We start from the raw sequence: 13,233 nt of genomic DNA, 5'->3' as shown, positions 1-13,233 counted from the left end.
TCTCTCTCTCTCTCTCTCTCTCTCTCTCTCTCTCTCTCTCTCTCTGTTTCTCCACCCAGGATATGATCACTCAGTCTTACATCATCTCCTGCTGTGATGTGCTGCCAGCTACACAATTTGTAGAGCTATCACACGGAAAATTTCTTCAGGACTACTAGAAAACATAACTCTCTATTTACTTCCTAAGCATCTTATGTTGAGTATTTTGTTATAGTAATGCAAAGCTACTACACAATTATCTGAGGGGAAAACATGTAAGAAAACCTATAAATGAAGAATGAATATAGAAATAAATATATACCTATTGGAATTCTTGGAATTAATAAATATTGCAATTAGAAGAGTCGTTCCTAACTCTAAAAGGCATGATGCAATGTAAATACATGTCACGGGCTGCATCTAGATGTTCCTGCAAACCCTCAATCGTGTACGTGGGATTTCCAAGGAGAAAGGCACTAAAGTGAGTGATGCCTGGAAAAGGTTGTGTGATGCTGGGATTAAATATGCAACGGTGGGGTTGAGGGTGCCCAGGTCTAGGTGTGAGAGGTGCTCGCCCTAAGAGCAGTTAGCCTGGGTGACACAGGTGAGATGGAACGGCCTGGTATGGTGGCACTCACCTATAATCCTGGCACTCGGGAGGCTGAGGCACAAGGATTGCCATCAGTGTGAGGTCATCCTGGGCTATGTTATGTGACATCAAGGCCAGACTGAGCTAGTGAGACCTTGCCTCAAAACAGTAAAATAAAATAAAGTTTAAAAAGTACAGAAGAGGGCTGCTGTTGCCAGTTGATCCGCTCTTTCTTCACTACTTCCCTGCTTCTCTGCCTTCCAGCCTCCGCGAGCTTTCCTTCCTCCGTGATCCCCTGCCATGCCACTCTGCCGGGAGCCAGCCAGCGAGGAACGGAAACCTCTGTAGCTTGAGCCAATGGACTTTTCCTCCTTCAGCATTTGTGTAGAAATGAGAAAAGTAACCAAGACAGTGAACTACTCGGAAAATGAACAAATGCAAATTTGAAGGAAGAGACATTCTAATTCAATAACTGAAATTTCTTAGCACTCATGCGTCATCACTTTGTACAGATGGGCAAAACCTAATACCACGACTGTCATAATCAATTTTGCATCTACAGGTGTGTAGCAGTGGAACCACTTCTGTTCTAGAAACTAGATCTTGTTACAGATCTCTGATCTCTCAATTCTGAGGGGATTCCTTTTTTTTTTTAATGTATTTAGTACAGGGTCTACAGGGTCTCACTACATAGATTGGACTCGTAATGATTCTCCTGTTTTCAGCCTCCCAAGCACTGGGATTATAGGCGAGCGCCACCACGCGCAGTCTCAATCGCCGCCTCAGCGCACCCCGGGGCGGGGCCAGCACGGCATGCCAGGGATGGAATGCCCGCCGCCGAGCTCTGCCTAAGCGGGTGCATTAGTCTGCTGAGCTGTCTGGTTGGCCCTCTGTAGTGATTCTTGTCAGGTAATCTCAGTTTTCTAACGTGTTCAAAGAAGTTGCTGATTTGTAAACAAACTAGCTTTTTTCTTACTTCAACTCCAGAGATGACAGCTTCTAAGCTATCTACCTGTGAGGCATAAATTTATAAATCATTCTGCAATATTCTTTTTCTAAGCCAAACGTGGGAGGCAATATTTCAAAAGTACCATTTCCCTCTTAAAGTGAAACATCTTGAAGATAACCCAGCCACTTACCCTCATGAGAAGAAGAGGCAATTTTGGACAGTGAGCAGTGGCATAAACATTAGACTGTAAGTAAGATAGGCAAAGAGATCTGACTACTAGTTGACATCAAAGTTGAAATTCACATCACGATATTAAGTGGATTATTCTTCAAAGTTGACAAAATTTCAATTTACAATGTGGGCTCAAGAGTGAAAAAGCATTAAGCAATTCATCGATCCAGCAATTCAAATTCAAATCTTACAGTAAATAAACAGGAGATTTTTCCTGATTTGAATGTATAAATCCTTGGTAGTTTAAAATTATTTGCATCAGTTTAGAAATGAATTTAGCAGTTTATTGCAATTATAAAGCATCTTGTACCTTTTTTCTGAGGAGAAAGCCTCACACCAGGCGGTCTGGTTGGCTGGCACAGTGGCTCCAAAGAGCAGCGCAGCCCTGGCCCTTCCTTCTCTGGCCAGTCACACTGGACTGCTCTCCTTCGTGACCAGAGCCCAAGGCTTCCTCCACTATCAGAGCTAGGCATAATGAAGAAGAGAGATGTGGATTTTTCTATTTTTTTATCAAAGAATTGTTTATTTGATTAAAAAAGTAGCAGCGAGAAAACCCTTTATAAAACACTAAATATAGAACATATAAAAATCATGATATTGGTCAGGGGAGATATCTCAGAGGTCTAAGTGCCTGCCTGCTAACTGCAGGGACCGGGGTTCAATCCCCGGTGTCACAAGCAGTGCCGGCCCTCAACCTGGGCACACTGTGCTGGCCACCGAAGCCAGGTGTGGTGGCACATGCCTCTAATTCCAGCTCTGGGGAGCCTGAGACAAGAGGGTCACTATGCATCTCAGGTGCATAGGGAGACCCTGTATAAAAATAAAATAAAGTAAAATAAAATAAAAAATATAATAATAATCATAACAATTTGTGAAATTATGGTTCTTTATGAGAATTTTACACATATTTTGTTCTTTATTTTCTGAGCTTCCCATTTTACCCAGTAAAAACTTGCCTCAAAACCAGAAAATTATTAAAATATATAAATGCAAGGACTGGCCAAATAGCTCAGCAGATTAAAGGGCCTGCAAGCAGGTGCAGGGGCCAGGGGTTTGATCCCTGGGCCTACCATGCCAGCCCTGCCCCCAGGGCATGCTGAAACTGATCGAAACTGGGCATGGTGGTGCACACTTGTAATCTCAGCACTTGAGAGGCTGCAAACAGGAGAATCACTACAAGTCCGATGTAGTAGTGAGACCCTGAACACCCTCTAGACCCTTCCCTAAAAATACAAAAACCTTTTTGTATTTTTTTTCTTTTATTTTGTTCTTTATTTACACGTTGGGTTTCTTATGTCAGAGAGGTCATGTAGTACTTCAACTGATGTAATATCTTTCACTTAAGATTGTAGTCTCCACTGGGTGTGGTGGTGTACATCTGAAATCCCAGTACTTGTGAGGCTGAGGCAGGAGATCACCATAAGTTTGAGGCCATGTTGGGCTGCATAGTGAGTTCAAGGCCAGCCTGGCTTACAGAGAGAGACCCTGTCTCAAAAAACAAAAGCCAAAACAAAATTGCGGTCTCAAGTTGCTTCCATTTTTCTACAAATGACTCACATTTATCCTTCTTAATGGCAGAGTAGTACTCCATTGTGTGTGCATACCACATTGTCATTATGCATTCATCCATTGATGGACATTTAGGCTGCTCCCAATGTTTAACTATTATGAGTTGTACCACTGTAAACACGAGTGTGCATGTGTCACTGTAACATGTGATTAACTCTTTTGGAAAGATACCTACAAGAGCCCTATTTGGCTCAAATGCAATTAGTAGTTTTAGTTGTTGAGGAATCTCTATACTGAATTTCATGATGGTGCTACTAGTTCACATTCTCACCAGCAGAGGAGAAGAGCTCCACTTCCCAAAGCCTCACCAGCATTTGCTGCTGTTCCATTTCTTGATGACAGCCATTCTTCCTGCCATAAATGGAATCCCAGTGTGTTAATTTCCATTGCTGTAATGCTCATCAGTGCTGAGCCTTTCTGCATGTATTTATTGGCCATCTGTACTTCTGAGAGGCATCTGTCCATTTCAGTTGCCCAATTTCTCGACTGGGGGGTCTGACTTTTAAAAATTCTTTATACATTCTGATATTTGTTCTCATCTGAAGAGTAGCTGACTGTCTGCCTGGTCTTCTATTGAGTCTCACAAGGGTTCAAGATGCTGCTGGAGCCACTGAAATGATCTCCTTCCCCGGGGAGTGTTCACACTCAGCTGGAAGGGGATGGGACACAGATAAGGTGCCTGAGGTGCTCCTACCACGACAGGACTGAGGTCATACTTCACATTTTTCTTTCTTTCTCTTCCTTTCTTCTTTCCTTTCTTTCTTTCTTCTTTCTTTCTTTCTTTCTTTCTTTCTTTCTTTCTTTCTTTCTTTCTTTCTTTCTTTCTTCTCTTTCCTTCCTTCCTTCTTCTTTCTTTCTTTCTTTCTTTCTTTCTTTCTTTCTTTCTTTCTTTCTTTCATTTCTCCATAATTTTATTGAGAAACAAATAGCAATGAGACAGTTTCAAATCTAATTTTTTTTTTTTTTTTTTTTTTTTTTAAACTGCATATATTCTTCTTAGTGGTTAATTGCTGTACAAGATGTGGACTTGTGATCCTATTTGTGCAATCGAGGATTGAACTCAGGCCCTTGCCCTTGCCAGGGAAGCATTTATTCTACTGAGCCATCTCCCCAGCCCCAAAATGTTTTTTTTTAAAGAGTATAGGTAATACACAAATTAATCAGTAACAAAGTTAAATCAGCTCCTACAAATAAAAGTAAAATCACCATCCTACTGGAAAATATGGAAGAAGCTGGGCAAGGTGTTGGACACATGAGGCTTTGGAACACTCCTTTTCAGTCTCTTTTAAATGGTTATGTGGATTAAAGGGTTTCATTTTGGCAGATTCATACACACACTTACCACAGTTTCATTCTGCCTGTCCCTTAGCATCTCTTTGCCTTACACCCCTCTCCATCATCCCTTTTTGTTGGGGATTCCCATGTGTGAAATATACTTTGCTCATTTGCGTAGCCCCTACTGGCTCCTTTTCCAGTCTCTCCTCTACTTAATGCTCATTCTCTCTGTCTGGTCTAATAGCAGTACCTGTTGTCTTTTTTGTTTTGATCAGGGCAAACAAGTAGTGCTTGGTTTGCTAAGCCAACCTAATTTTGCTCCCAATGGTGTTTTCTGAATCCCTCTACTTTCTTGCAAAAGATAGCATTTTGTTCTTCATTTTGCCTGAATAATACCACACTGTGCATATATATAATACACTTTTAATCCATTCATCTGTTTCTGGGTATGCAAGCTAGTTACACATCTTGATAGTTGAGATTATACTACAATAAACATAGATATGAAGGTTTTACTATAGCATGATGACCTTAATTGGTTTCTCCTTCTATCAAAGAGTGTTTTAACTGCATCAAACTGAAGTTGGCTTTTTAATTTTTGCAGGCCTTCCATATGTTTTTCCGCAGTGGATTTATTAATGTACACTCCCACAAGAAATATAGATGCCTTTAATCCGAGGCAGTATTTGTTCGAGAATTTTAAGTTACAAATCATAACATAAGTAATAATAAAAGCATTAGAAGAAGCACATATGAAATCCGATAGTGTTATGGGTAAAGAAGTATAAACTCTTTAATATAAGCAAAAGTGGGGAATGATAAGGGAGCACCCATAGATTATAATAGACACAAATTAACCAGAAGAAGGCCTTTGAGACTAGGATTATGGAAGTAGATTAACCATATTAGTAATGTAGTAACTTTAAATCATTGTATAAATTAACAGGTACTTCTTCATATTTTCATAGTACAATAGAAAATACTTAATTGTAAAAAAAAATAAATGATACATTGCCATTAATTCCCCTCAAAATGCTGCCTCTTGCTTCACATGCCATTATTTCACCGTCATTCCACTTTCTAGCAGCCCTGGAGGTCCTCTCTCATGAGTGTCTGTAGTTGTGTGCTCAGAGCGCTCTTAGTGTGCTGAATGGATTTTTACAAATGTACCTTTCCTGGTATTTTGACACAGAGGAAGAACTGGAGGCCAAGACCCGTGAAAACAGTGTTTGAGGGCACACCGTAGTGCTTCTTGCGGCCTGCTGGGCCAGGATGGCGCTCGGCAGCAGGGTTCGCTGTAGTTTTTAATCACAACTCATGAAGATACTCATGAAAGGAGACATAAGAAATTGCTTAAGCAAGTGGGAAGAATGATGAGACAAGTGTATTCAAAGCAAAGGGAGTTATTCTGAGCAATTTATCTTTTACTGCAGTAAGATTTTTAATATAAATTTTCACCGTGTGTAATTCAAAATGTGTGTTTATGTTTGTGTGTTTGTATGTGTATGTTTGCAAGTTACGGGAGACACCAAAAGCACTAGAAAATGAGTACACATGAGTTGGAGGAAGAGGACTGTTATTTTTAAAAGGTATTCCATATGAGAAGTAATTTAGAATTATAATAACTAAAATGGAGTAATGATTATAGTTTTATTATTTGCAATAGATATGATTATCTTACTTATCTAAAAAACCCAAGAAAAAGAGTAAAATTGCTAAAACTATGATAGAATTCAACAAGTTACAGAACAGTTTAGCACACATAAATCAATAGCATTAATTTTGAAATAGTCATTTTAAAATTGCTTTAAGGAAAAAATGATACCACATAAAGTAGTAATAAAAATGTAAAATTTCTAAGACTAAACTTAACAAGAAACTTGAAAGAATTATATGAAGAAAATTCTAGAACACTAATGAAGGCACTAAATAAATTTTTAGTAAATGAAAAACTGATCACAGTCTTAAGGAGAAACAATATGTGACAGTCAGTATTTCTTAAGTTAACAAGGTCTATTTTTTTTTAAATGCAATAGCTGATCTGAACATTTACACTGGAAAACTGAAAAAAGTATGAAGAACCAGAAAACAATTTCACATAACTAAATAAATTAACAAAACTGGGTGCAGTGGGCACACCTATATCCCAACTCTCTTGGCAGCTAAGTTGGGAGATTCTCATGTTTGAAACTAGCTTGGGAAACTTAGCAACTTAGAAATACCTTGTCTCAAAAAAATGTAATAGCAGTAATAATAATTACAGTAAAATCAATAGAGTACTGGCATGTAGCTGAGTGAAAAGCTTTAGCTTCAATGTCTGGTACCACAAAATAAGCAAACATAGAAAAATCAATTTTAAAATGATTGGCACATACAAGTAAAGTTATACAAATATTTCTCTGATACTTTCTTAGGTATCTAAATCCAGGTTCTATGAGAAGAAAACTCTGAGTTGGAGATGTGTGTACACACAGTGCACAGCAGAGTGCAGCCCCAATAAGCACAGGAGCAGGATCAAGAAGAGGGAGCCCAGAAGGAAGTTCACACCAGGCACTGCCAGTCACACAGAGCTCCCTTCTGAGGTGTCCACCTGAAGCTGGGAGGGCAGGGCTTGAACTTTAGCATCACCCAGTCATTGGATCTAACTTTGACAGAAACAGTCTCTTGAAAAAAAAAATTGTACTTTACACTCCTGAGAGAGTACTGGAGGTGGTGTAACATTTTTCTTCTACTATGTTTTATAGTTCTTTGTGTCCCAGGACAGTGGTTGTATTTTAGCCCTAAACTGATAGGACAGGATGTGTGTTTTTTATGAGATAGTTTCTTTATGCTAGCAGCCCACCTAATGTGTAAGTATTTGACCCATGTCCCGGTGTCCTTCTTATAGGAAATCTGCGCTTATGCTGACATACATCTTTAGAGCTCTTGTCTGACTTCTGTCTGGTTCATTTCTTCCAAGATAGCCAGTTTCCAGGAGAACACCTGGGAAGAAGTTAGGTTGGAGTGTGTCAGGTCAGTCCATAAAACACATTAAGGAACATATGTATTTTCTTACAGAGAGAAGAAGACAACATATCGTGAAGGAGCAGGCAAGAATCTCTGACTCAGCATGTATTGGACCAGTGGGTTCTGAGTAGGGAGAGAGTAAGACAGCATGTATCCTGTGAGGTGAGGCTTTTATCCAGGTAGGTTTTCCAGGAGGGACTCCAATTTACAGATTTTGAGTACATTTTTGCAAATTCTTGGAATCATACTGTGCCTGAAAGGTGGTCACACCCCCTGGTCTAATAGGCACACTGTGGTGGGCAGCAACCATGAGTACCACGTCAACAGCAAGCGGATCCTTGTCAGGAAGACCAAGTGGGGCACCACTGAAGTTGAGAACACCACAGAGAAGGGGATCATCTCCCGGAACTCTCGCTCACCTGCTGGTCTTCTGCGTCCTCATCAAACTCCTTCTGGGGGTACACATCGATGCCGTTGGACAGCAGATATGCAGTGATCCGCTGTTTGAAGTAGACTCTCTCCTCCAGGGTGAGCGTGTCAGCCTTGGCAATGACAGGAACGATGTTGACCACCTTGCTCAGGCGCTTCATGAACTCGATGTCCAGAGGCTGAAGGGAGTGGCCGATGGCAGGAATGAAGTAGAGGCAGCAGTGGAAGCGCGTGTCGGGGATGCATTTCTTGTGGTTGATGTTCACCTCCTCCTGCAGGTACTGCTCTTACTGGTCATTGATGAACTTCATGATGGGCTGCCAGCAGTTCTCCTTGTTGATGTGGTCTCCGAACCCAGGTGTGTCGATCACAGTCAGCTTCATCCGGATGCCCTTTTCCTCAATATCGTGGGTTATGGACTTGATCTCAATGGTCTTGGGAATGCGTTCTTCTGAGGTAGGCTGCACCGACTTCCGGCTGATTTTGGACTTGAAGAGGTGGTTGATTAAGGTGGATTTCCCCAAGCCACTCTGCCCTACCACCATGATGTTGAACTCGAAGTCCTGCTTCAAGGCCTTCCTGCCCATCTGCTCCAGGATGGAGTCGTTGGGACCAGTAGATTTGTCTTACTATCTCACGTAATGGGTGGTCACTAAGAGGCTGGCTGTGTACAGTAGGCATCCATCCATCACAGTGAAGAACTGGAACAAGATGGAGATCTAGTTACTACTCCAGATGTGGTTAGACCCTTCTGTAGTAAGGAAAGTTAAACCTACAGAAGTCATGTCATTGGCCAGAATCTCATGTAATCCACTACTGTCCCAAAAGGGAGCCATAGGCAACAGTAATTTGTACTTCCTTAAAATAAAATATTCTGGAAATAACTGTTTCTGAAAAAAAAATCTATAAATATTTTGCCATTTCACTTACCAGCATCTTAATGTGTACTTTCTGAGAACGAAGACATTACCTTACATACCTTTGTTACAATTACTAAAATTAGAATAATGATTTATGATAAAATTGTGGCATGTATTTTCTATTTTTTCTCCCTTATATTTCTGTTTCTCCTTTTCTTGTACCTTTATACTCCAATACATAATCCATTAAAAATGTTTTTTGTTGGGCCGGGGAGATGGCTCAGTGGAATAAGCGCTTCCCTGGCAAGCGCAAGGATCTGAGTTCAATCCCCGGTTCTGAAAAAAAAAAAAAGAAAAAAAAAAAGTTTTTTGTTAAGGCAGCCTGTACTTTGAGAACTTTTACTATTGAATGCTATGACTCCATTTTCCTGTTATTTTATCTCTTAGAACAATTGTGCAAGAAGCCACACATTATTATCATTATATTTACCACTACAATGGTCACCATGTTTTTGCTTAGGCCAAATGGTGCTACAAACTCTTGGGTTCTTTTCTTATTTTTTGTGGAACCAGGGATTGAACTCAGGACCTTGTGCTTGCCAAGGAAGCACTTATTCTACTGAGCCATCTCCCCAGCCCAAACTCTTGGTTTCATTGTTGGTTTTCTACTAAATTTTTCTCACTGAGCTGCTATTCCTTGTCTAACTTCAGGGCTCCTCATGAGAATTTTGTCTAACTTTAGGGCTCCTCATGAGATTTTTCATACCTCTGTCCATACCTGCCACTCAGTGACCTTGGACTAGATGGCCTCTACTTGATTTTAACTAGCTTCTACGTCCCTTATGTGTTCCAAGCTAACAAATCCATCTGCCTGGCTCATATCTTCCTTCTGACATTTAGTACACATCTTATATTTAATATTTAACACAGGGGCTGGTGAGATGGCTCAGTGGTCTAAAGCACCTACTTGGAACAGGTTTAGCAAAGCACAGGGACCACAATTCAATCCCCCAACACCACATGCCAGCCAGCCCCACCCCCTGGAGGGCTGAGCTGGCCACACACATAAATAAATAAATAAATAAATAAATAAATAAATAAATAAATAAAATATTTAACACAGACTCTTACTTCTTCCTCACATCTTCAAACCTGCTCTTGTTTCAGGCTTTCATAGTAAAGTATTACGACTCTTGCTCCCCTTGCCCAGGTTAGCAACAGCAGCAGCAGCAGAAAAAAAAAAAATCAGAGTTTCCATGCTTTATCTATTTGTGTTTTATCTTCCACTAATCTTTCAGAAAACACTACATGTATCAATCATGAGGCAACTTTTTATTTTGATCAATTGACTTTATCCATGTATGTCATTTCCTTGTCCACAGTAATGCCGTCTAACTTAGACGGTGCTTTTGCTGTTGGTCTCCTTGTTCTGCCACAGTTCATTCTTTACAAACAACAATGTGAGATCTTTTAAGAACAAAATGCATTTTGTGTTTTTTTCATCCCTCTAATGGGATTAGGTTACATAAGAAAATTGGAAGTCTTTAACATATTTGAAACCACCAATATCATTAAGTCTCTGACAAATTTTTAACTTGTTTTTCTGTGGATCCTTAATCTGTTTATCTCCTACCCATCAACCTGAGATGTTCTGTGATAGCTTGATCATGGTTAATCATATTTTGGTGCTATATCTTTTGTTCCTGTTGTTGCTTCTCCCTAGAATACACTCTGTAGAGTCACTTAGCTCATACACACACCACTGAGACTTTACCCACCTAAACCTTTGTACACCACCTTACCCCTCTTTTATGTGTCCTATTTGTAACCATCTCTATTCTCAATTGGTACTTTTCGTCTCCTCTTACCCATCCTATCCATATCTCTGTTTCCCTAATTTTATTCCTTTTTATAACATATGTTAATGACATCATACTATAAAATTATTTTTGTGCCCTTCCAATAATAGAAACTCCAACAGGTAGAAACTTACCTATTCTCTTAATTACTATTACCTTAAAGCTGAGAATATTATTTATAATATGAATGGCAACAATATTTTTTCAGATATCCTTTATAACATTTATTCTTTAACATATTATTGTATGTAACTTTAACTCTTCCAATATTATACTCTCCTTTTTCTAAACTGTCATCTTCATTTAAACCTCATGGATTCATTAACTTATTTCTTATTTGTATAATAGAGACAAGGAAGGGGCTGGGGAGATGACTCAGTAGAATAAGTGCTTGCCTGGCAAGCACAAAGTCCTGAGTTCAATCACCGGTACCACTAAATAAATAAATAAATAAGACCAGAAAGTTTCATTGACTATGGGTTAACTAGACAATTAGTAAAATACTTATGGGTTTTAGCAAATAAAATTTCATGTGTGCAATTGCTAAAAAACTATAACTACTTATATGCTTTAGAGAACATATAAGAAATAATAGGATGTTCTTGTAGCATTATTTTTAATGGAGAATACAAAATACAAATGAGATGTCAATAAATATGCATAGGTATCCAATAAGAATACCCAATAACTAAATCCACCTAAGTATATTTTTATATTTATTTCAATTTTTATTTTTACAAGTACATGTTTGTAGTGCATAATGCTTATACTCCTTGTAGGGAAATGGCAATTGTACATGTAATAAATCTACATTAGTTCCCATAAGCATAGGTGTGTAGAAGATGAAATGGAGAACGAAAGAAAGTCAGTGGATTACAGAAACTGAAAATATTCTTTTATCAGTATTCAATTGGTGGGATGTGTATGTGTAAGGTTTGTGTATATAAAGTATAAAAACATGACAAAGTATCATTAGAATTAAACCAATGGCATTAAAAATGATAAAATCTCATATCTCTATTTCTCACAATAGCAGCAATAGAGATTCACAAATCAACATCCAACTTCCAAGTCATTTTACAGATTTGCTTGCCTACTCTGTGGTAGGTTGCCACTCCACTGTTAAGTCACTGGGAGAAAAGGGGATGCCTTTTGAGGCCACAAAGTTAAGTGGAATAAATCAAGCACACAAATTTAGTTTCTCTTATGTGAAAAAACCAAAATACAAAAAAGTAATAGAGCAAACTAAAGATATATAATACGGGACAGAGTAAGTATTTTGGGGAAAGGATGAGGGTCAAGATGCAGGAAGGGGAAAAGGAAACAAGTGGATGAAAAGACATGTATGATGCACATGTGCCAACTTCTCCTGGTGAATGCAATTATGTGCCACAACATGCACTAATAAAAATAAATAAAAAATTTCCTGCCAGGTTTCTTGGAGAAATAAAATTTACTCACTAAAATTTAAGCAATGGTATTTTAAATCTTCATGTTTAATATAAATTGCTGTTTAAAATTATCTTAGGTCTGATATTTTGACATTTTGTAGAGAATCCTAAGAGATCGATCCTTAGAATATTCAACAGGAATATAATGTCCCATGTGGTGATATATTGTATTGTTTTGGCATAAAGATGATATATGTCTCTTAAAAGATTTAGATGAGAACTCTTCTGTTTCTGAGCTGGGAAAATAGCTCAGTAGGATAAGCGCTTGCCTGGTAAGCACAGGGTCCTCAGTTCAATCCCCGGTACCACAAAAAAACCCACAACAAAACAGCAACAACAAAAGAAACCTTAGAACTCTTCCGTTTCTATTCATGCTTCTTAAATAGGTTGTAGAATTCCAGGTGAATACAGGTGACCTTCAAAATTTCATTGAGGAAACTTTAAAATTAGAAGTCTCATAATTTTATTCATAAGAACGTCAATATTTGGCTGAATCTGTACATCATAATTACCAAATTTTCACAAGATTAATATTTGAGTTGTTTTTTATTTGTTTTTACTATGAATAAAGAAACAATAGTTATCTATATCTATAGTTTTGTAAGAATATACGTTCTTTTGAATGTACTTGGACAATTAAGAATGCTGTAATTTTTAATTTTACTTATTTATTTATTTTTTGTAGTTTTAGGGAGGGGTCCACAGGGTATTTAGTATCTCACTACAATTTCGGACTCATAGTGATCCTCCTGCTTACAGCCTCCTAAGAGCTGGGATTACACACTTGAGCCATCACGCCCATTCTCAATCACGGTCTCAGTGTGCCCCGAGGGGCAGTGCCTGTAGGGCAGGCCTGGGGGAGCAAATTTCTGGCCCTTGCACTTGCTTGCAGGTACTTTAATCCTCTGAGCTACTTGGCAGGCCCTTAGAATGCTGTAATGTTTAGCTTTAGAGGTTTCCAAAGTTAACGTAAGTTAAAAGTTATTTACTGTATAATTATATCACCAACAGTGTTGTCTTCTGTATATCGCTCATT

General features: G+C 38.7%; 1 pseudogene; it reads right to left on the bottom strand.

The window, feature by feature from the left end:
* Positions 1–7,982: 7,982 nt before the first annotated feature.
* LOC101560607 overlaps positions 7,983–13,233 on the bottom strand; it is a 24,550-nt pseudogene continuing 19,299 nt past the window's right edge.

Source organism: Octodon degus, unplaced genomic scaffold (assembly GCF_000260255.1).
Source record: "Octodon degus isolate 3935 unplaced genomic scaffold, OctDeg1.0 scaffold00367, whole genome shotgun sequence".
Taxonomy (NCBI): domain Eukaryota; kingdom Metazoa; phylum Chordata; class Mammalia; order Rodentia; family Octodontidae; genus Octodon; species Octodon degus.
This window is presented reverse-complemented; position numbering and strand designations above follow the sequence as displayed.